Genomic DNA, 24,444 nt, shown 5'->3' on the forward strand with positions numbered 1-24,444 from the left:
ATTGGGGATCCAACCCAAGGCCTTGGGCATGGAGGTAAGCGTTCTGACAACCAAGCCACATGACATACTAGATACAAGTGTTCCTTACAACAGGAGAAGCAAAGGGAAAGTCAAGTCAGAGAAATGAATACATAAGAGAACCCCTGCCAAGATAAGAACATTTCAGAGCTGAAGATAACTTTGACAGAAAGGAGTGAACTAGGTCCATCTGATCCCGATGTGTGTAATAGCCTAGTAGCAACAGATGTTAACGAAATATTTTCTTTGCTAGGGGTCTGTTTAGTTATAGATTTACAATAATGGTAGAAGTTCTCTCTAGGTTTAGGAGAAACAGATAAAGGCATCTACTCTGGAAAAGAACAAATGATTTTTTTCTCTCTCTAAAAAACAAAACAAAACAAATCATAACAACACCCAAACCCTGTGAAAAGGGCACGAACATTTCTCAAGAAAGCAGGAGCTGTCATCAGAAGCTTGGGCTAGGATGATCATCGTGTGCTGTTGAATGTGTTTGTGAAGGGCCTTCGGTGCTACACTCTTATTACGTTCATTTATCTTCCCCTCAAATCTCACCTGTTTTTTTTTTTTTTAATTTCAGGAATTGCACAGTGTCTTGGAGAGTAAATGTGAACATAACTAAGGTTGGATAACTCATAACTCTAGGATTATGGCTAATGCGAGAAAACTAGACCATGTTCCACAATAAGACAGGTATTATCCCAAAATAATCTGCAGGAGAACTGGCAGATTGGCTGATGCAGGCTGATACAGTTGAGGGCATCAAATCAAGACAAATAACCCGTCTTATGTGCAGTATGATGTTCCAAATCAGCACACCCCGGGTCTCAGGTAGACCCAGGTCCCTAAGTCTAAGGTAGACCCGGATCCCCGGGTCTCAGATGGATCCTTCCTGACCAATCTCTTTCTGTGATTGCAATTGTCACACCCTCCCCAGCTGCATGAAGCTATGGCTTTATAGAGTTAAAGTCAGAATGACTTAAGATGAGGAACTTACACACATCAGGCTCTAGAGGAATTCATTTACTGGGAAGGAAAGAACCATTAATTCCTTCTAAGGCATTTGATTGCTTATATGCTCCTAAGATTATCTGGTCCTTAGAAATTTTGCTTCCAGGCTGAGGAAGTGGCCCAGCAAATAAGTGTTTATCACACAGGTGTGAACACACGATTTTAATTCCCCAGAACCCGTATGAAAGCCAGATGCAATGGTGCTGCTATTTCTGTAATCCCAAGATGTCTTCAGCAAGATGGAAGGCGGAGGCTAGAGTCCCTTGTGTACAGATCAGCTAGTAGCCAAGGGCTCAGCAGATTTGTCTCCAACAACATGGAAAATGGCTAGCTTCTGAACTCCACATGAGTGGCATGGCACAGTCGTGCCCACATGCACATGCATGAACACACATGCATACTATAAATAAATTAACTTGGGTTCCCAGGGTGGTGCGCCAAGAGGCTTTACTTGAGGTTTTGTTTATTCATTTTACTGAAATTTAAGGTGTGGTTCAGGAATACCTAAGGTGGGTAAGAGCTCCCATTGATGACTCACAGCTCACACCAGCAAGTCCCCCACTGCGCATGCTTGCTGGCTGCTGGTGGGGCCAGGAATGTAGCTGACTGTGGAAGCCTTGATTTCCAAGAGAGTCAGTTGGCTCAGCTTTCATAATGAGCCAGGGAGGCCAAACCCAATCATTCTGGGTGTCAAAACAGAAACACCACATCACACCAGAGTACCCAGTGACATTTTCCTGCCTGTTCGTATGGCATCTTGATTTCCATTGATGTATCCCAATCAAATAATTGCAGATAGAGTGCAATCTGGGGTTCTGATTTTTCTGATCATTCAAGTCTGTTGCAGGGCATGATTCTGAGTACTTCACACCATAGCTACAACACACCAGGTCTGTGTTCTGGTAGATTCACTGCTCCCACCACACACACTGCAACCTCACGTGATTATTGCTTTGTAGCCCTTCAACACTATGTGGCTCAATAAATAAAGCAACTTATTAAAACTTAGTTTCTACACACAAAAGAGAACATCTTAAGAGAAGTGAACAATTAACACCTTTGGACACGTTCACCTTCCAAGCTTGTTAGAGGGTCTAATTATGTGCGGTCCTTTTAAAATTCAAGCTCACCGCTTTGAATTGTAAATTTCCTTAATCCCATGTGTGTAATTCTTGCAGAATTACAAATTCAATATTCAGATTCCTTGAAATACATGAACTTTCCACTTACATGTTGAAAACTTTTCCAAAGAAAAGGTAAGGATGAAATTTACAATTTAAACAGACGTACTTGGTATTTTATTGTCTTATAAGTTGAAATGTGCCTATAACAAAGAAAAGTCATGGTATCATGGAAGTCTTGTCTCTCCATTCAAATCCCTTTCTCTGAGTCTTCTTCTTTAGAATCTCCCATTCTGGCTTTTGGACTTCCTGCTAATGTCATAATTCCAAGGAATATACTTATGTCTACATTTCTTGATACATTAGGCAGGACATACCTGCACATGGATATATTATGCATATAAATATGTAAATGAATCTATAGATACATGATAGGTAAGTGGATATATGACAGATAATTTATTATAAACAACTAGCTCATGTAGTTACAAGTCCCATGATCCTCGCTGTGAGCTGGGAAGCTGGGAACCAAGGAACCTTGGTATTTCACATGTCTTCTCCAAAAACCTGTAGACCAAAAGCCATAAACATGCTAGTGTTTCCTGAGTCCAAAGCAGGGAAAAGCCAGTATGCCAGTTAGAGGCCTTGAGTTGGGAAATTTCCCAATGTGGGAAAGGATCCACCATTTTTTCCTCTCTAAGTTTTCTGTTACTAGCTGAGGCTACCTCACATTAGGGAGGGAAAGCTGCTCCAGTAAACTTATCCATATAAACATCAATCTCCTCCAAATACCCCAACAGAAACACCCTAGATGGTATCACGGAAAAGAACCGGAGCAGTTTTCAACTCAATCCATTTGCTCTCTGTGTTAGTCACAGTGTCAATTGACTCTGCTGAGGCAGGGCTAGATGTTGAACTCAGACTTATTTAACTTACCCTCCCCCATTACCCAGATACATAAGTACATCTTTCCATTCTGACTCTGCCATTTACTGTCCCCAAACTCCAATTTCTCATTCTTCCTTGTTCTTCCAACTCCTCCCCCCTCTCTCCCCTCTCTGTGTCTCTGTCTCCCCTCTCTGTGTCTCTGTCTCTGTGTGTGTATGTATGTGTGCCTGTCTGTCTATCCCCACCTCCTGACACCAGTCAGTGGTAGAATCACTCAGGTCATCACCCAGGTTTGCCATCCATCCATCCATCTATCCATCTATCCATCTATCCATCCGTCCATCCATCCACCCATCCATCCATCCACCCATCCATCCATCCATCCACCCATCCATCCATCCATCCACCCACCCATCCATCCACCCACCCATCCATCCATCTACCCACCCATCCATCCATCCACCATTCATCCATCTATCCATCCATCCATCTGTCCATCCATCCATCCATCCATCCATCTATCCATCCACCCATCCATCTATCCATCCATCTATCTATCCATCCATCTATCCATCCATCTATCCATCCATCCACCCATCCATCTATCCATCATCCATCCATCCATCCATCCATCTATCCATCCATCTATCCATCCATTTATCTATCCATCCATCTATCCATCCGTCCGTCTGCCCATCCATCCACCATTCATCCATCTATCCGGCTGTCTGTCTGTCCATCTGTCCATCCATCCATCTATCCATCCATCCACCCATCCATCCACCCATCCACCCACCCATCCATCTATCCATCCATCCATCTATCCATCCATCCATCTATCCATCCATCTATCCATCCATCTATCCATCCATCCGTCTGCCCATCCATCCACCATTCATTCATCTATCTGTCCACCCATCCATCCATCCATCCATCTGTCTGTCCATCCATCCATCTATCCATCCACCCATCCACCCACCCACCCACCCATCCATCTATCTATCCATCCATCCACCATCCATCCATCTATCCATCCATCTGTCCATCCATCCATCTATCCATCCATCTATCCATCCATCCACCATTCATCCATCTATCCATCCATCCGTCTGTCCATCCATCCATCCATCTATCCATCCATCCCACTCGAGATGAGCACTTTTCATCTCAGCCTTTTATGATGACATCACAGAGCAAGAACCAGACTTACATTATGATTATGTAAGTACTTATTATAAATCTATAACTAATGAAACAGACCCCTGAGCAAAGAGGATATTCATTTAATGCATATTGCTACCAGGCTATTACACACATCTGGATGACATTGACCTAGTTCACTCCTTTCTGTCAAAGTTATCTTCAGCTCTGAAACGTTCTGATCTTGGCAGGGGTTCTCTTATGCATTCATTTCTCTGACTTGACTTTCCCTTTGCTTCTCCTGTTGTAAGGAACACTTGTATCTACTATGTCATGTGGCTTGGTTGTCAGAACGCTTACCTCCATGCCCAAGGCCTTGGGTTGGATCCCCAATACTGTTGACCTTAGCACTGGGGAGCAAGAGGCCTGAGATTCAAAAGGTCAAAGTCATCCTGCATGTCACAAAGGGCTCCAAACCAGCCGGGGTGCATGAGGTGCAGTTGTTACAAATGACTGCCTACGTAACACCCTGTTGTTGAAGTCACATTACCCCTGGAGCAGACTGGTAAAGTCCCTCTGAAAGGAAAGCTTCAGTTTCCGGGATCAGTTGCATTCTAAAAGTGCCTACACGCCTGTCCCCATGAGCTTTGTTTTCATTTTTCACTTAAATATTTTTTATCTTTGCTACTACATAGTTATCATCATCATCATCACCATCATTATCATCATCTTCTTCATCATCCTCACCATCACCATCACCACTGGCCTCTTTCTCTGCCAAGAGCACACATTTTAATGTGTATGCTTTGTTAATATTCAGAAGAGTTTCAAATCCTAAATTCTCAAAAATGTCTTAGCAATATTATCTGTAATCTATGGCTTATGCATGAGCGCGTGCGCGCGCACACACACACACACACACACACACACACACACACACACACACACACACACGTACTTGGAAGCTCCTAGAAAAGGAGCGAATAAAAACTCAATTGTAAAATGATGTAATCTATGACAATAGAAAATTGCCCCTCACAATACATCACTTAATTAGTTTTAAATGCTTTATTACCATTTCCCTCTCTTCTCCTTGATTTCTCAATAATTATAAATACCAATGCTGAGCGAGAATGTTGGCTAAGATTAGAATGTCTCAAGCTTTTTTTTTCTTCAGAAATCTGGAAAACAGACATGTTAGGTTGCTCCACAGAAGTGTTCTTTATTCGTGCAGTTAGCACACAGCTAACTGGGACTGCAGCAAGGACAAACAGGCAGTGTTCACACCACACATGGTCCGCACCGCTCTTTGGAGATGGTGGTCGGTTGGCCCTGGTCTTCCTTACATCATTGTCAGAGCCCCCGGCAAACAGCTTGCCAGCACCTGCATTGGGTTTGCATGTGTTAGAAATAGAAGAAAATGCATACTTCAGGCAAGGATATTTTTTCCTCTCTAATGCTGATTGTGTGCACGTAGACGTTTCACACACCGAAGAGGCCTTAGTGTCTCTATCCTGAAGCTCTAGCTCAAAACCGAAGGCTTCACTGGAAAAAAATGATACAGTAGATGCGGTTAAAGGATTCCATAGGAGTGTCTTCAAATATAAACCATTACCCTAATCTATCCCATCCACTGTTTATTTACAAATGCTTGTAACTCTAAGACATGGAGGGAGACACTGGGGGAAATGAGAGTAAGGGATTTACTGCCCCAGCCTTTAAAGACCCTCTAATGGATGGGAGTTACAGAATGGAAGCCATCACTGCCCAAAAGCAGGGATGAGCATTGTGAGTATCGGGGAAGTATACGAAGTTGTACACCAAAGCTGGTTATTTCCTGATGCCTAGCGTGGAGTCCCTAAGGTTGGGAATAGCATGAAGAAGGTGGAACCCAGAGATAGGACAAGGCTGGTTCCAGAGATCAGTGGGAGGGGAGGTCCTTGGTCCTGTGGAGATGTGATGCCTCAGTGTAGGGGGATAACGGAGCAGTGGAGTGGGAGAGGGTGGGTGGGTGGCTGGGTGGGTGAGCACCTTAATAGATGCAAAGGGGGTGGGGAGAGGGCAGATGTGGGAGAGGGGTTTGTGGAGGGGTAACGGGGAAGTGGGATATCATCTGAGAGGTAAACAAATGGAATGACTAATAAGAAGAAGAGGAGGAGGAAGAGGAAGATGACACAGCAGCGGGGATGGGTCAACTCCCAGCAAAGAAGTACACTACCCGGGGTGAGGAAAACAACTTTGGTGTGAATTAAGTACATTGCCCCTTAGGCAGAAATTTAAGCTGTAGAAGATAAACAGTGACACAATTCTAGAAGAATGGCTGTGTGAACTAGCAGCCTGTGGTCTGGTCGGAATAGGAGCAGGAAGCAGAAAGTACAGTGATGCGTGATCAAGAGCAAAAGAGCCCAAGGAGGCCGTGAAGACAGCAAGAGAAAACCGGAGATGCGGAGGAGACGCCAGGAGGTCAACAGAGAAAACGTGTGTGGAAATAGAATTAATTAGGAGACAATAAGTTTGCTGGCACTGCTGATCCAGGCACAGGGACTGGGAGAAAACAAGCCATCAAAGGATAATGTCTTAGAGCGTGGACTCTGGGATAGGGAGATGGATCTGTCAGTACAATGCTTGCTGTCCAGGTATGAGGGTCAGAGGTCAATCCCTAACACCTAAGTGATGCTGGGTTTTGTGGCAGACAGACACAGAAGGATCCTTGCAGCTCACCCATCCAGTGAGCTCCATATTCAGGCCAGCATGGAAGTCATCAATGGAAGTCATGAATAGAGAGGCTAGGGTGGAAGGGGGGAATCTCACCGAGGTCCATCTCATAGTCTGAGAAATAAGAGGAGAAAAATAGTCCTTCCTGGGTATGAGACCCCAACTGGTTATCCAACACCAAGTTGACAAAAAAACAAAAAAAAAACAAAAAAACAAAAACAAAAACAGAAAAAAAAAAGGTGGACAATGACTAAAGATGGTGTTTGACTTTGACAGACACACATGAAAGTACACATATGCATACAGCATACACGTGTATAAGAATGCATGGCCTCTCTACCCTAAACTGAGGCTGACCATGAAACAAAAAGCAGGTGAAAACTTTGATTTTTCTTAAAATGTAAGTATGGGACCTCAAGACTTAAACATTGATTACATTCTGAGCATATATATAATCTTAGATAGTTTTCAATATATTGTTGTCATTGTCATTGTTGTTATTGGACCTAACATCATAAACAGCTACTCAACAGAAATGTCCTAATTTTTAAAAAATTAATACCTGTTAGAATGCCAGATGTCCTAATGTTTTGATTCATCTTTATATCAAAGTTCATTCTAAAATAAACTAAGATTTTTAAAGGCTTCACCATGGTCTAAATGCTCCCGTCTTGATCAGAAATTAACCATACACACTGCTCAGGCAAGGTTTAAGAAGACGTGAGTCTTCAGTGCTAAGCAACCTGACAAGGAAGATCCATATATGGACAAGGGACATTGTCTAAAATGGCAGTGCTCAACCTGGGCACTGTGACCCCTTTGAGAGTCTATCAACCCTTTCATAGGGTCGCCTAAGACCATCAGGAAACACAGAGATTCACTTACAATCATAACAGTAGCAAAATTAACTTATATGGCAACGATGAAGAAATGTTATGGCTGGCGCTCACCAGAACATGAGGCACTGTATGCATTACTGTGTTTCAGGCACTGTTCTAAAATAACTGCTGACACACACACACACACACACACACACACACACACACACACACACACACCAGTGTGACTGTGTCTCATAAGGGGATGAAGCCTGTTTGCTCTGCTTAAGCAAATTCTTTTTCCAACAGTTAATTATTGAGTCAACAAAATTGTCAACTAGCTGTTTCATTGGGGGAGGGAAAAAGACAGTGATATGGGACACTTAATCTAATCGGGTGGATCCTCTACAGAACTCCCATGTACTGGGATGTTGTTGGGCTGGGACCTGGCTCAGTGGTAGAGTCGTTGCCTACAGCATTCATACAGCTCTAAGTTCAACTCCCAGTCCCCGCAAAACATCGTATTCTGAACTCAATCATCCCTCATACACTAATCAGAACTATGCATTAATATATACCTGCTCATATTTACAATGGGTGATAATGATCTCATGTTAAAGTATTAGCTTTTATTCCTGATAACGATGTCCCAGCATGCTATGATATCATGAGATACATAATAACACAAATCAAAAAGGGACAGTATTTTTTGTTCTGAAAAAGATAATATTTCTAATAGTTCAAATGCCGCACTAAAGCGCTTTTTATTCTAATACTTTGCCTGCATAAATGATTGAAACCTTTCCTAATCTGTGGGTCATGAAAGCCAGCTTCTCCTCAGTAAAGGTCCAGTGGACGAGGATTCTCTTCGCAGGTCAACAGTGTTTGGCCAACACCATGACACACAAGGTAAAGTAGGTCTTCGCCACAAGAGTTTCCTTCTGTTTTAGGGTAACTCTTCTGTGAACACCTGAGAAGAACATCAGCCTTTCCCACAGTTTTTAATCCATGGTAGTGGGGATGGGACAATCTCAAAGTCTGCCAACTATGCCTCCTTGCCTGGCAATGAATTCCTGTCTTAATTTTCCCTGCATTACCTTCCACTACAAGCCCAGAACAACCACACTCCAGCCAGACTGGGCTTCTCTCCATTTTATAAGCACACCCTCTGTCTTGGTTTTCTTCTGTTCAGCAAACTTTATTTCTGTTCAGGGTGGAAGGGTAATATCCAGTACAGTGAGGAAGTTGAGGCAGATGGAGCCTGCAACTGCTCGTCAAATCCAATCAAGAGTTGGAGATCAGAGACTTGAATGCATGCCGCTGTTCAAGTTATTTGATGTAAGCTAATCTCAACTGAATAACAGGAACACCGTTGAGAAAAATACCCAGAAGATCAAGCTGTAGGCAAGCCTGTAAGGCATGAAATTAGTGATTGGGAAAGGGGTCAGCTTAAAAAAAGAAAAAATCAGGCCAAGCAAGCCAGTAAGCAGCACCCTCCATGGCTTCTGCATCAGCTCCTGCCTCCAGGTTCCTGTCCCGTTTAGGTTCCTACCGTGGCTTTCTTCAGTGGACTATGACCCAGAATAAAGCCAAATAAACCATTTCCTCCCCACATTGCTTTTGGTCATGGTGTTTTATCTCAGCAACACTAAACCTAGGAAACAGGCCAAAGTAGGTACGTCTTCCCACCCTAATTAATATAATCAAGACACTACCCCACAGATGTCCTAAGAAGCCCGTATCCCAAGAGATTGTAGGGTTCTACAAATTGAAAAGTAGCACTAGGAGATGCCCTCCAACACCACATTCATCACCACACTGCATGTTCTTCATGCCACCAGCCCACTAACCCACCCAGGTCCGCCATTCAAGTTCAACGAACTCTCAAGAGTCACGCTGTTTGTATGTTCTCTGTAGCATGCGAACACTGGTAAGATCAGTTGCACCCATCCTTCATTCTGTTAGCATCCTGTGCGCGTATTACATTTATCGAAGAATGCACAGTTGGCCGTATAGTAAACAGTTGGCTTATTATAGGAATTAAATTAATTAAAATTTAGCTTTTAAAAACCTCGTGCTATTGGTAAAGGGATCCACAGTACACATTTTCTGTAGATATTGATTCTTTAAACAATTGATGAATTAGAAATGCCTCATTGTCTAATTATCTCAAGAGAGACAGATTACTGGCACAGGGTGTTCAGAAAGATTTCTAAGATGTCCATTATTGATTTACTCTAAAGGAAATACTAAATCAAATCCAAGTAGATCCATTTGTAACCTGTGTGGCACACACACACTCAAAGAAAGATTTTTTTCTCAAAAGAAATTATCTCCCTTATAGTGCTGTGAGTTAAAGCATATGCAATGGTTAAAGAAAAGTTTTAATGTCCAAATTCCCTCCTGGCATGCACGTCCCTTCTTTTGCCTCCTCAAGGACACTAGCTAAGAGAAAGCAAAGCTAAGGGCAGAAAAGCTAGAACAAGCATTTTAAAAAAGAAACAAGTTTTGCATTTCAAAAGGCCATAGGCAACTCGAGCCCCAAGATATGCAGATAAACATCTAACCCCTTCATCTGTTCCTCTCCCTTCCATTCCCCTTCCAGCATCTTCTTTTGTTCCTGAACTTTCCAGCCCAAATGACTTTAAAATGCATCAGTGGACATCCACACCCATGCAGCTCTAAGGCTTGCTGTAGGGTGTCAGGCTCTGTGTCCTCTACTGCTGGGATTTCCACCTAGTGCTCTACCAGGGAGACTGGTTGCCTTCACCTTAGATGTGGTTCATTACTGAAGGAAGGGAGCAGATACACCTAAGCTCTTCAGATACAAGTCCACGGCAGAAGCTTCTGAGAAAGAGGGAAATTTCTTCCTTTAAAAAGTTAAAAGGAAAGCTGGGTGTGATGGCACTTGCCTGTAATTCTGGAATTTGGGAGGCTGAGGCAGGAGAATGAGCAGTTTCAAGGCAGCCTAAGAGTGAATCTAAGAGATCTGCCTAGGTCACCAGAGATCCTGTCTGGAGAAACAAAGACAAGATGGGAAGGAAGAGCACTTGTCCTTGCTTGCTTGCTTGCTCCTAGATGGCATTTCTGGAGGATGTGGATGGGGTGGGATGGGTAGAAATTCGTCAGTGACAAAATAAAGGGGTGTGTTTTTTTAAGAGTAACAGACATCAGTGTCACACAAATGTAAACTCCCTCCTGAATGCTGCTGAAGTTTTCAGTTGACTCTGTTTCCTAATCAGTGTCTTACATAATTGACATTTAGGGGAAACTAAAAAGCTATGAACACCATGTCTGCGTCAACACACCATAGTATAGGACTATACCATATACACACCATACTAAAAGAATATAACATATACGCCACACTATAGGAATATACCATATATATATACCACACTATGGGAATATACCATATACACATCACAGTATAGAACTAGACCATATATACACGATACTATAGGAATATACCATGTATACACAATACTATAGGAATATACATATATACACCAAACTATAAGAATATACCATATATACACCACACTAGGGGAATATACCATATGCACACCATACTACAGGACTATACAATATATACACCATACTACAGGAATACACCAAATACATATCATACTATAGGAATATACCAAATACATATCATATTATAGGAATATACTATATACACATCATACTGTAGGAATATACCATATATACACCATACTATAGGAATATACCATATATACAACATACTATAGGAATATACCATATATACAACATACTATAGGAACATACCATATAAACACTATACTATAGGAACATACCATATAAACACCATACTATAGGAATATTTTATATATATATATATATATACACTATATTATAGGAATATATCATATATACACCACACTATAGGAATGCAGGAGAATAAAACAATCTCACTGTGAAACCATCGACATTAACCAAGTTAATCTAGGCATGTTTGATGTTTAACATTGGCATTGACAGGATCTACAACCACCTGGGAAATACACCACTAGGCACGCCCAGCAGGGATTATTAAATTAGGTTAACTGAGGTGGGGAGGTCTGCCTTAGCCCTGGGCAGCAGTAGGAGCTGATTTTTTTTTTCCCAAGCCACCACTTTGCAGTCTGGTGTCTATTGCTGTTGGAATCTGCTTGTGGCCACAGGGTGCACTAGAACAAGGCCATTCTACCATCGAACTCCTAATACTGTTGTGTTCCTAATGGTGATGAACACAGGATCCGTGAGTGCCTGGACCGTTCCACTGCTCTCCTTTAGACAATGTTTTCATATTAATCAATCTCTCTCTGCTCATTCTAAACGGCAGGCAGGCCTGGTCCATTGAGAGAGTACGAAGCTGGTAGCTGACAGGATCCTGTTCTGCACAGGAGATTTTCGGAAGGGGTTAAACTCAGAGGGAAAAGAAAATTCGTCTTCCCAATTACTCGCCTCCAGCTCCTTCCTGCATTTCTACCTCCTGCCTGCCTTCCCGCAGCTGCATCTTCTAAAGCATGACCACTGCTTAATTGGCTCCATCTTTTGCTAGTTTTCTTCTTATTAAGTAAACTCATTCTGGCAGTGCATGGCGAACTATCTCGTCTTGTAATTTGGTTTCAAGGAATGGCTAAAGAGTTTCGTGTTGATTTATAAGTGCTGGGAAGAATAACCAAAAATCTTTGAAGAGTAAAAGTGATAAACCTACTCAGTGTTTGGAAAGGAGACAGGCTATTCGCAATACCTCTCAATTCATAAGCACAAGAATCACTCCTGGGTGGAGAATCACACCTTAAAGTCACAGCACTTTGGAGGCAGAAGACCTCTGTGAGTTAGCGGTCAGCCTAGTCTACATAGCTAGTCCTAGATCAGCTAAGGATACATAGTCTAAAAATTAGTAACAAACTAACAAAGAAAACATTCTAGCTTATAAGAAAACAACAATTTAAATGTATGTGAAAACATTAAGGACAAAAAGGAACCGTGCTAAAGGCGTCTCACTGTTTTATTGCTGTGAGGAAACACCATGACCAAGACAACTTAGAGAAAAGCAAAACATTTAACTGGGGTCTTGCTTACAGCTTCAGAGGATTGGTTTATTATCTTTGTGGCCGACAACATGCTGACAGGCAGACAAGCACCGCTACACCATGTCTGGTATGTGCCACAAGGAAGGGCAGAGAAAACACCAGTGGGCTCCTAAAGCGGCAAAAATCTTTTATTGTTCCCACCACATCAGCAGAGTCGCTGACCAGTCAGGGCTGCCAGGCAAGAACTCCGGAGCCTTGTTTCTTCTGGCAACCCTGAGTAGAGGCTGTAAGCAAGGTCTATAACCATAAAACCAGGAGCATCTGAACAAAATTACAGTTCTAATTTTCACCAACCAAAACTCAGGGATTAGGGACTATCCCCAGTTTTCTATCATTGTCAACTGGCATTGCATGTAAGTGCTTTTGCCCAACCAATCACATTTATTTGTTCTTTCTGCTTTTAGGAACACACAATGTGTTTTGTGTATAACTATTGTTGCTTGGAGGGGGGGGGGATTAGTCAGCTTAGGTAAAATGGAGTCTGAAGTCAAAATGGCAGCACTTAAGACAAGTTCTTTTGATCTGCTTCCAATAGCATGGCACTGTAGCAATAGCTAAGAGCTCATGCCTGATCTGCAAGGTGCAGGGAGAGTGGGGTAGAGTGCAATAATGGGCCTGACATAGCCCCTCAAAACCCCAAAGCCCACTCTCAATGACACACCAACTCCAACAAGGCTGTCCCTCCTAATTCTTCCAGAGTTCACTAACCAGGTACCAGGCATCCAAACACACGAGCCTATGAGGGCTTTCTAAGTCAAACAGTCACACCAAGAATGTTTAAGCAAAGTGAAACAGGGTTGACTGGGATCCAAGCACCCACGCTGGTTAAAATTCTAAAGATTATAGAGGGACAGAATGACTGGTCTATTTGAGATTACCTAAGAAAGCTTCTTATCTCCGGTGTAGGCCAACAGTACAGCACTGGATAGAGAACTCACTAGGCAGTAAGAAGCCGTTAACATTCTCACCTGTCTTGAATTTGTCTTCTTTCTTAGCACCCAACACCCAAGGCTTTAGACAAACAGCTCTGGCAGTCTGGGACTGTCACCATAGACACTGAGTCACTAATGACTTGCCTCTCTCATATCATGCTCAGGCCCTGAATGACAATAGACTAACAAGCTAATGCCATGTAGACCCAAAAGCCAGATGGCTCCAAAGCCCGGCACGACCCCTACATCAGTGGTTCTCAACCTGTGGGTCGTGACCCCTTTAGAGGTGGACCAACCCGCGGGAGCTGTCACCTAAGACCATCCGGTTATGATTTATAACAGCCAAAAAATTACAGTAATAAGGTAGCAATAAAAATAATCTTATGGTTGTGTTCGTCCCAGCATGAGGAACTGTATTAAAGGGTTGCGGCGTTAGGAAGGTTGAGAACTGCTGGCTTAGATCCCTCTACCTCAGTACTTCCGCCGTATGTCTCCATCACCGTTCCCTGGCATAGAGCAGTAGCATGGCTTTCCTCAGTTTGGCCTGCTTCCCACTCCTCCTCCTAAATACTGCCAAAAGACATTCCTGAGATAGAAATCTTTTCCGTTCTCTACTTGCGCATCCTTCTACACATCCCTATGATTTTCACATTAGAGTAATCCTCTACTCGCATGAACGCAAAGCCTTGTGGGACTGGTTGCCCTCCCCTCTAACTTTTCCCAACGGCCATTCACATGATTAGAATGCTTCTCATTCTTTAAACATGTCCCATTTCTAAGCTATCTCCTGTTTGGCACCTCACGCTCGGCTGCGAAGCATCCTACGTCTGGACGCGTCCACCATCCTTCCCACATCGGTCTGGTCCAAGCTCGGTGAGCACGCCTCTAGTGTGACCTTTATCCACCGGGCTACAAGAGCAGATTTTACACGTTCTTCCCTGTCAGACTCTAAAGCCCTTCTTCTTCAACTGTATTTGCCTCTCTTCATCTAACAAGTCCCTAAATCACTAGCTGGCAAACTCATTGAGTGTGGAGCTGGTGAACAGATTATAAGAGGAAAATGGATACAAACAATCTGCCTACCAAATTCAACTAAACTCTTACTCTTTACAAAACATTTCCCATTCGAGGTAAGTGTTTATGAAGCAATTGCCAGATAGTTTAGGACAGGGTCTACTCCCCTGAGAAGATGCCAGCATCCAAGGAACATGATGAAAATCACTACAATATTAGAAGGGATAGAGGGAAATAAAGTTCAATGTTTATATATTATATCCAGAAATCTTAATATAACGGTCCAAAAAGGGGGAAATAAACATACAACCAAAATATATTTGGAGTGTAAGAAATTCAAGGGATATCTGAAAGATGTTATTACCCTCTTATATTTATTTTTTTTCTCTAGAAATGAGTCTTAAACCTGTCTTCAAGACAAAATGGTGCAATGGACGTTTCCAAGCTCTCAGTGTCAGCTTCTCAACTCACCAAGAAACCTGATGCTGACATTTACTTCCTGTCTTAAGAGAGACCACTGGGATATCTACACACCTGTCAGCACAAGAACTCTCTCTGTAAGGTGGCAGAGCTGGTGGTCTTCCTTTGGTGAATAGAGACAGGCAAGATTGTAGCTAATGTTTCAAAAGTAAGCCAGGAATCAAGTGCCTTCCATTATATATACTAGAGTCAGGCTTCTCCCATTATTTGCTTCCTTGATTATTTAAATTGAGGCACAGGATTTACGGAGAGTAAAATTACTTGCACTTGATTTACCCATCAAATAAACAAGGGGGTTGCATTTCAATGAAACCATTTCTTTGTATATTATACATGAATTGTTTCAATCCCCAAATAGTCTAAGTTGGCCAATATATAGGATGTAGGAAAAGCCAGAGATACAATGTTTCCACCCTGCTGAGCCCTGGGAGGATTGTCCCCACTGGTCTGCAGCAAAAGAACGTAATGGGTACAAAATTCCAATGGTAAAGGGAATTTCACTGTAACAAAGTGGCAAGAGCGGAACAGTATCTACTGTAGCGTTCAATCGTGCAGAATAGAGATAAGGAACCCCAGAACTACCCCTCAAACACCGCAGCACAGCTGCTGATCTGAGCAACAAATCCTATTTTTAAAAAGGTAATTTATTCATATGCCAGTCTTTGTCTTTCTCACCGTTACTTTGTGGTGTGGAAACACTGGTCTCCAACAATGGAAACAAATCTCTAGGAGGACTATTACTCCCCTACAGCTGGTGTCTAGTAGACTGCCTTGGTGTAAAGTAACTCAATCTTAAGTCTTCTGTGCATGTTTGTCTGATTCCAACCATGCATGCTTCATAAACCATAAAAGAACACCTATTCTTCACACGTAGCCTGGCTTTCTTATTTCCAGATCAGTACATCCTAACTTCCAGGCAATCCTCCACAAAATTCACCAACATCTGTGCAGAGGCAGTATATCCCTAGATCTCCCATTACAACTCAGTGAGGAAGCACAAGGCTGCCCTGCATCCCAGAGACACTAAGCACAGGGATTTGGTGGTGAACTTCCCCCAAGAGCTCCCTGCAGTAGGACTTGTGGAGCAGAAAAATCTCAGCTAATTTATTTACCACCCTAAGGATCAAATCACAGTACTTAGGTTTGAAAGGAATAGAGACATAATTCTCAAGAGATTATGTTTGGAAGACACCCAGAGAAATAGTCACAGACAATAATATAACTTCTAATGGGGTAAATTGATATAGGTGTGGAGATTGGAGAGTCTACTTTCTTTGGAACTTGGAATGTCACAAATGACTAAACTCCTTTGCATGTGACCCAACTCAGGGAACTCAAGCACTGAATACTAAACCGCTGTGGGAATCAGGTGGGAAAGATTCTGAGTGGAACTAGTCTCGGGCTTGAGGAAGAAATAGCTACAAAGGCGTCAGAGCTGAGTTCTTCTCCCCAGGACACCCGGAAGCAGCAGCAGTGGAGAGTGGCATCTCTGAAAGAGTCGGTCCTTTTAATGGTGGTTTTAGTAAATTTCATCCATGTACATATTAAATATCAAGCATATGTCCTACCTTCCTTTCCACATACATACATGATATCCCCCCCACTCCTCTCTCTCGTTGTGTGTGTGTCTGTGTGTGTGTGTGTCTGTGTCTGTGTGTGTCTGTGTGTGTGTCCAGGAGTCTGGAAAGATAGCCCCACTGAGGAAGAACATTCTGTTGAAATCAACAAATGCATCTACTGCCTAGAAGGGACATTGTTGCCTTGTTATAGGGTAACCCAATCTCAAGTCTTTTGTGCATGCATGCATGCATGCATACATATATACATATGAAAGGAAAAAGTTTAAAATTGCCCCCTAGACGAAAGTTAAAGCCAAAAGCAGGCCCTGGAACTGCCTGTTCCAGGAACTAGCTAATAACAGAAAGGGTAATTGCACCAGCTGGTTCAGCCACTTTGTTCCAGAAACTAACTAACCATAACAGCAGCTGACCATAATAGCAGGAACTGGTTAACCATAAAGTTAGATTAAAATCTTAAAGAATAATCAGGAGAAACAGGAAGTTCTTCCTTGTGATTCGGTAACAATCATAAGAAACAGGGGTTCTTCCTTGTGATTCGGTATGGTTTTTCCTTTAAATACCCCTTCTCCCAACCATTCGAAGTCGAACTCCTCTACCCCTGCATGGGATACGAGTCTCGACCCCAGTGCACTGGTTTCTGTTGTCCCTATCAATAAACTTCTTGTTGATTGCATCAAGATCGGTCTCTTGTGAGTTCTTGGGGGGTTGCATCATCCCGAGACTTGAGTGAGGGTCTCCCTGCTCCGGGGATCTTTCACATACATTCATTAATTCATTCATTCATATATGCATCTATAGTAGTAAATGTCCATATGACTTTTCCAAAAGGTCTTTAGTGTTGTTTGTCCTTCCTTTTACTCCCTCTTCTATCCAACCATCCACTCTCTACCTAGTTTAACTCTTCCTGTCCCATTATTATTTTTTAACCCTTTATACTAGTGTGTTCTACCTCCCTCCCCTTGAATGTCCTGTTTCATAGCATGTTGACAAAGTCCTGTGGTACCTCAATAATTTTCTCACCTTTTGGATATTCCAAACAAAACACACACACACACACACACACACACACACACACACACACACACCCCTGCAGATTCAATGCTAACATCCACAGATGAGAAAAAAAACAAGACATGTTATTTTTTTTTCCTGGGTTTGGGTTATCTTGGCCAGAATGATCATTTCCAGTTCCTTCCATTTATCTGTGTATTTCAGGTTTCTTAAGAGTTCAATAACATTGCATTGTATGAATGACACATTTTTGTTATCCATTAGTTAGTTAATGGGCATCTAGGCTTTTCCATTTCCTGGTAGTGGGAATAGAACATCGATGAACAGGGATGAGCCGGTCTCTCTGGACTCCCATACTGAGTTCTTCAGGTTCGAACCTAACAGGGGTGTGGCTGGGTTCTACAGTGGATCCACTTTTAGTGTTTGAGGAACTTTGATCAGATTTCCACAGTGGCTGCACCAGCTTGCATTCCCACCACTAGGGAGTAAGTATTCTACTTCCTTTTCATCCACGTGCACATTTTCGACATTCTTCTTAACCTTGGCCATTCTGACTGTGGTGAGATAAAATTTAACTTGCATTTTCTCTGATGACTACAACACTGAACATTTTCCAGTGTTTCTCAACCACTTGCGTTTCATCCCTTGAGAACTGGCCTTGGCTCTCTTCCTCACATTCTAATTGTCAAAGGCTTTCCCTTTCCCATCTGTAGATAGTCGTGTGGTCTTTATCTCTAAGTCCATTGCATGGTTTATTATACTCGTTGACTTGTGGGTGTTGAACCAACTCTGCATGTCTAGCACAGAGCCAACTTGATCACTGTGGTTGATCTTGATACTCAGCTTGCTAGCATTGTGTTGAGGATGTTTGAGTTTGTATCCTTCAGGGAAATTGATCTAGAGTTTGGGCTGTTGTTTTTTTTTTTTTAATTGGCTTAGGTATGAGAATTCTCCTGGCCTTACCGAATGAGTCTGGGAGGGATGCTTAAATAATTTAAGAAGTACGAGTAGCATTGGGTCTTTGAGGTTCTGGTAGAATTCTAGCGTGAGTCTATCTGGGCCTGGATCCTTTTCTCAACTAGAAGAAGTGTTATTACTGTTTCCATCTTTCCCTTTGCTGTGGGTCTGCTTTGGTGGTTAATATCTTCTTGGTTTAACTGTGGTAGTTTGTACGAATCAAGAATTTTTTTAAAAATCAACCATTTCTTTGAGATTTTCTGGCTTTAAGGAGTGCAGGTTCTCAAAGTGTCCCTTTACAATATTCTGTGTTCTTTTGATGTCTTTTACAGTGTTTCCCTCTTCAGTTGTGACCCTGTTCATTCGAGTCCTCTCTTCTCTTTTGCTGAGCTGAGCCAGGGTCCTGCCAAACTTGACTCTGTGTGATTTTGCTTTGTTTCTATTTTTGTTAATTTCTGTGTTATTTTTCACTAATTCTGGCCATTGACTGGGTTTGTATATGGTTTGTCCTTTTGCCCCAAATTCTTGAGTTGTGTCAGTGAATCATGTGTCGGTATTCTTTCTTATGTTTTTAGCATACACATACAGGGATATAGCTGTTAAAAACATCCACGTGGATGAAAGGGAAGGAGAATACTTACTCCCTTATGGTGGGAATGCAAGCTGGTGCAGCCACTGTGGAAAACTGTATCAAAGTTCCCAAAACACTAAAAGTGGATCCACTGTAGAACCCAGCCACACCCCTGTTAGGTTCTCACACAAAGAACTCAGTATGGGACTCCAGAGAGACCAGATCATCCTTGTTCACCAACCTTCTATTCACACAACCAGGAAACAGAAATATCTAACATTACTAAAAAAGCATAAAAGGTTCTTGATAGCAGTCCTGAAGGGGCAGAAACTGGAAGGATTGATTGTCTAGCTATAATAATAATAATAATAATAATAATAATAATAATAATAATAATAATCAGAAATGCATATATAGTCCAATGGAACAAAAGATAAGACCAAAACATGAGTACAAAAAATTACAACAGCCAAAACTGATATTCAACAGAGAGGAAAAAATATTCAGAGGATGAAAGACAGCATCACCCACAAATGATGTTGGGAAAACTGGATGTCCACATAAGGAAGAGTAAAATTAGACCTGAATCTATCGCCCTGCACAAAATCATCACCAAGTGCTTCTAAGAACTTGGTGTGAAATCTGAAGTACTAAAACTGCTAGAAGAAAACAGGCAGTGGATCTACAAGATTTTGGTGTAGAAAAGAAGTGCTCCATTTGCCATGAAATGACGTGACAAATAGGACCTCACAGAACTAAAACCGCTTCTAAACAGCCAAAGGAATGGTCAATCTAGAGAAGAACCAGCCCAGGTAATGGGAGAGAATCTTTGCTAACTGCACATCTGGCAGGTGATTAATATCCAAAAATACACAGAAAACCCAAAAAGCAAAGAGTCAGGGAAACAAATGACCCAAGCGGGAACATAAGGAAGACTCAGACAGTATCCAAACAAAGTAAAAATGACAAGAAATACTTCAAATCGTGCTCGCCACTCTTAGCAATTACAGAAATCAAATTAAACCAGCTCTGAGATTTCATCTTACCACAGTCGTGTTTGGCTAAGATCAGCGAAACAACCGAAACGCCCCCGAGGCCATGGGGAAGTCGAAGCACTCATTGGCTGTTGGCGGGAATGCCAACTGGTACAGCTACTCTGTAAGGCGGTATGAAAATACTCAAAATGCTGAAAATAAATCCACCGTCCAACTCGGCTACAGCACTCTTTGGCATCCTACCCCACAGGTCCCAGCTCAGCCCTCTTCACTGCCTCCCTAGACAACGTCTACGTTCCTCATCGGATGATGAACACGTGATGCGTGTGCACTGTGCAGTACGAGCCAGCTGCAAAGAAGAGTTGCAGGCATGAAATTCGCAGGCAGGGGGATGGACCTAGACAATAGTACAGTGCATGAGGTAATAACCCAGGCCCAGAAGACCCTATGTGGGTTTTTTTTTTCTCATCTGTGGTTCCTAGCTCCAGATCCTCAGATATGAGTGTACAACGTGGAGGAATGACAGAAACCAGAAAGCTACAAAGGTATTTGGGCTGGGTTGGTAAGACGTCAGAATCCAAGTGATATGAAGCAGGAAACAGAAAGGCAAGGGGAGGAGGGAGGGGGTCAGTTCAGCCAGAGGAGGAGGAAGGAGGGACAAAGAACACCAAAGTGGTTTTTGAAAAGGCCCAAGAAATTTTATATGTACATAAAATCATTCACAATACATGTGGGTGTGTCTGTCTCCCTCTCCTCCCCCTCCCCCTTCTCCTCCCCTTCGCCCTCCCCCTCCCCCCTCTCCCTGTCCCTCCCTCCTTCTCTCTCTCTCTCTCTCTCTCTCTCTCTCTCTGTGGGTGGGTGTGTGCATGTGCGTGCACATGCGCACACGCACGCATGTCTGTCTGTCTGTAAAAATGAGAGCTATACTACTTGGGTTGACGATGCTCCCCACAAAAACCATTGACTGACTAACCAAAATCCCCGGTCCAGGCATGCATGAGAAACGTCCCTTCAAATGGTTGGTCAGAGTAGTTCAAGCAATGCCCAAAACATAAATTGTGACTGGTGCCATGAGTTGTCTCTCAGAGGTAGACGGTAAGCCCTTGCTGCTGAAGACACAACCTGGATGACTCAAGCTGACTCTGGCCCAGAAGCCTCTTCCCTGTGGTCTAGCCTCCAGGCTTCCAGAGAATACTATGTGCTTTGCCAAGGGACGGAAGCATTGAAATGGCCCTACCCAGCTGCAACACCTAAAATGAACAACGATTACCAGCACAGCGAGATCAGCCTAACATTGTAATGAGTGACACACCCATGGCAGTGGCTCTCTAGTTGCACTTAAGGCCCGTTCCACGGGAGGAAAATCAAGTTGGAGCTAACTAGCTTCCAGGGTTAGTGAGATCATGGACCTTAGAAGAGAACTTACTAGCACCACATTGCTAGACCGGCATACTTCCTAACTGCACCCTAAACCTCACCGTATACCCACGGGTAAATATAACTACCGCCCCTCATCAAGGAGGCCTCTCTTTGCTGCTCAACCACAACTGGACACAAGGCATACATCTACCTCATAGCTCCTCCATCTACGACATCATGGAGGAAGAGGCTGAAAGATTTTAAAAGCCAGACGACCAGCCAGTTTGCAATGAAACAGTTTCTCCAAGAAATGGCTGTATCAGCAAGATCTGAACAACAGCGATAGCAGCCGATGCTAATGTGAAGGGAAGGTGAACTCATGGGGTCCCACCCCTGGATAAGGAAATACAGACCACTGGTGACTGCTGAGGGAGGGAGGGAGCGGGAGCCTCTCCTGGGAAGAAGCCTCCTAACTGGTTGTCCATTTCAGGGCAGTCAGCCCTGAAATCATATGAACAGAAACACACACTCAGCAGGGTTTTTGAAATTTACTTGGGCATGCATAGACTTGCAGTAATCATAAAATTAATAATCGGGAATGAAGTGGCTATCAATTTGAGAGTGAGGAGGCTATGGAAGGAGTTAGAGTGAGGAGATCTGAGGAGAGCTACAGAAAAGGAAGGGAAGGGAAAAGTGCGGTAATTATATTATAACCAAAAACATATTAAGATTGAAAACGAAGAAAAGACACATTCCAATATGGTACAGGACTTCACACTCGCATGTGAAGGAGGCAGTTGCGAGGGAAGGTCACAGGTTAATGTCCCTCTTGGTGTCCTGAAGACAACTATTTACACTGTGGGGTGCTCACCAGGATAGGAACCCTGGGAGAGAAATGTTTGTGGCATGGATGATGTCATTTAAACTCTATGAAGAACACAGAGGAAGAGCAGTATCCAGTCTGAACACCACGGGGGGTTCAGGTGAACTCTCTGGGGTCATGTGAGGAAGAAATGTCCTTGAAATAATCAGTCTTTTGTCTGGATCTCTCCAACCAGGAAAGGGGCCACTAGAAAGAGGGGAAGGGACAAGGGTGTGGAAGGGTACCATTATGGGCATAGATAAGTCACAGAAGCCACATGACCCAGTCATGGTGAGGCCGCTGCTCCAAATGGATGCTCAGCCAGAGAGTCTTAGCAATCTAGTCTTAGGAACTAGCTTCTAGCTGAATTTCAACATCAAGTTTATTTAAAATCCGGAAGACACTTCAGGAAAGCAATCAAAAGCCCCACTGATTTTCTCTTTGTTATTGCACAGAACGTGATTGCTCACGACACTTTATGGGTTTTGGTTTTTGTTTTTGTTTTTGTTTTTTTTTTCTTAAAATGAGGGAAGTCTCTCCTTTGGCAGGTTGAGGGAGTTAAAAAGAGAGAGATATTAGCGAGCACGGAAACAGGCCGGGAAGATTTTTAGATGAGATATTTATGTTCAACTAACCTGTCAGGACAGAAGGAAGAGGGTGAGGAGAGAGAAGAAGGAAGGTGGGGAGGAGGTGAGAGGGGGAGAAGGGGGAGAGGCAGCCATGTGTAGGAGAGTAGGAAGAATGGATATATTTGTATATATTGTAAATATATTGTATATATTTGTAGATGTATTTGAATTATTTAGGAGTTGTCATAACTTAGCAAAGACTTACTTCAGAATTTACATTAGTGTGGATCTGTGATACAATGGAAACATTGTCATGGAAACTTAGGTGGCTCAAAGGCTGCCCTTGGACTTCCTGTCTACTGTTGAGTGACTGACACACTCTCTTAGCTCAGTTTTTTGTTTGTTTGTCTGTTTTTGTTTTTTTGTTTTTTGGCACTGACATGACAAGAAATCTCAGCATTTTCTTCAATATCTCATTAAAACTAAGCGATAACCCTCTGATTAAATAAACCAAGTAGCCCTTTCACAGGAATATAATTTGTCAAACTTGTTCTGTAACCTGGAGTTTCTGACCTACAGGATCTTCAACGTTCACCCGAGAGTGTCCTAGAAGGAAGACATCATACCCAGGGGCTTACAAAGCACAATGTCTTTAAGGGAGGAAGTCTTCGTTCACTGTTTCGGAGGGTTCTGCTCTCAAACAACTGGCTCCATTGTCCTGGACTGTAGGAAGGCAGGCAGCCCGTGGTTTCCTCACAGAGGTGAGGAAGGTGAGGAAGGCAGAAGAAGGGGCTGAGGAACAGACATGTCCTTCCATGGCTCACCCAACCCTATTCTAGACCAGAGCTTCCAAGTGGGGAGATTACCATATCCCACGAGTGCATTCAGTTGTGGAATGTCCTTTGATGAGGATGGCACCTCTCAGTGCATGACTAACTGGGGATCCAACCTTCAACCTGTGTCTCTGTGTGTGTGTGTGTGTGTGTGTGTGTGTGTGTGTGTGTGTGTGTGTATCTATTTAATTATATCATAAAGCAAGGTGTACCAAATACAAAACACAACACTAGTAACAAAGGTGGACTGTTTCTTCTTTTCTTAATCTCCTCATTAATTTGGCTAATAATAAAATAAAATATGATCCTATTACCTAACCACCATACCTTAAAATGCTTTTACACCTTGACAACCAAGGTTTCCAATGGAAATTCAGATTATCCCATAGAACAGAATGGAAAGAGATAGAGAGAAGGAGAGGGAGGGGGAGGGAGGGAGAGGGAGAGGGAGAGGGAGGGGCAGGGGAA

At 42.8% G+C, this 24,444-nt stretch overlaps 2 long non-coding RNA genes across 4 annotated transcripts; one reads left to right on the forward strand and one right to left on the reverse strand.

The window, feature by feature from the left end:
- Positions 1-5,233: 5,233 nt before the first annotated feature.
- Positions 5,234-14,351, reverse strand: LOC108352704 (uncharacterized). Of its 3 annotated transcripts, none has more exons than XR_005493555.2 (3): positions 14,216-14,351; positions 6,900-7,007; positions 5,234-5,723 (listed from the first exon to the last, which is right to left on the reverse strand). It is a non-coding gene; the product is annotated as an uncharacterized LOC108352704 (long non-coding RNA). The 3 variants fall into 3 exon arrangements; XR_010057668.1 differs by having other exon boundaries at positions 13,782-14,249; XR_001841063.3 differs by having other exon boundaries at positions 13,692-14,249.
- A 386-nt stretch (positions 14,352-14,737) lies between these two features.
- Positions 14,738-15,546, forward strand: LOC134481824 (uncharacterized). Its single transcript, XR_010057669.1, has 2 exons — positions 14,738-14,875; positions 15,151-15,546. It is a non-coding gene; the product is annotated as an uncharacterized LOC134481824 (long non-coding RNA).
- Positions 15,547-24,444: the final 8,898 nt, after the last annotated feature.

The sequence above is a fragment of the Rattus norvegicus genome, chromosome 14, assembly GCF_036323735.1.
Source record: "Rattus norvegicus strain BN/NHsdMcwi chromosome 14, GRCr8, whole genome shotgun sequence".
Classification (NCBI taxonomy): domain Eukaryota; kingdom Metazoa; phylum Chordata; class Mammalia; order Rodentia; family Muridae; genus Rattus; species Rattus norvegicus.